This window comes from Gymnodraco acuticeps, unplaced genomic scaffold (genome assembly GCF_902827175.1).
Source record: "Gymnodraco acuticeps unplaced genomic scaffold, fGymAcu1.1, whole genome shotgun sequence".
NCBI classification, from domain to species: domain Eukaryota; kingdom Metazoa; phylum Chordata; class Actinopteri; order Perciformes; family Bathydraconidae; genus Gymnodraco; species Gymnodraco acuticeps.
Window position 1 is genome coordinate 370458 of NW_022989777.1, and position 979 is coordinate 371436.

Genomic DNA, 979 nt, shown 5'->3' on the forward strand with positions numbered 1-979 from the left:
ATAAAAGCCCGAGTCTTTAGGCCGGGTATAGAAACGAGAAATGTGGGCAAAGGACAAAGTGAATGAAACAAAGTTAATGAAACGTTGACGTCTCCTTTCATTAACTAAAAGTACACATTCAACGGTGTTTTGTTTAAATAACACTTTGCAGCATCTTCTTTGGCAAGCGATATTCTTTTTAGAGTCATCGACATATCCGTTTTGCTCATCTAGACTAGAGGAGGAGAGAGTGGGTGTTTCTCAATGTCGAGGACGCTTGCTTGGTAGCACATGTATTCCGAGTCACTTGCTTCAGAAGCGAGGCAAGAATCCTTCCTAGCCTCGGAAAACAAAGAATTGTGGAATAGGGTGTTTCTCAATGTCGAGTACGCTTGCTTGGTAGCAGTGACGTGCGGTGAGGTTCATGGCTGGTGAGGCACTGACTCTTTCAGGGTCAGATTTACAAATATTATATTTTGACCTTAATCGAAATATTCGGTTATTTTCAAAAGCTTTTTTAGTCTGATGCTTCGATTCATTTTAAACAGACCGTTCAACAAAAGTATACCCAAAATCTAAATATTGGATTGTTCTTTCTTAGTAAGATCCCATTTTCATTACAATTGTGGTCTTACCTTGACTTGAAGATTAAGTCCATGCTATCCTTCTGGACAACAATCTCCATTACATTTTTGTAAAAGTCCTCCTTATCTTCCTCTAGTTTCAAAAGTCTAGTTTGTTGTTCATGTCTACCGTCTCTGCGTAGAATAACAGTAGCAACAAGAACCTGTGGGCTCACGTGCGCCCCCTTCAGTGCGGCAGAGGTTATGGCTGCCTCCCCTGGTGCTTTTTTCATTGCCGTTGTATGATGAGACCAGCGAGCCTAAATATCATATATACGTGAAATAAGTTATTTAGAGACTATGGATAGCGAGGATAAATGTAATAAAGGGATCTACAAACATTACATTGGTGACATTCAGTGAGATGGTGCAGGCAT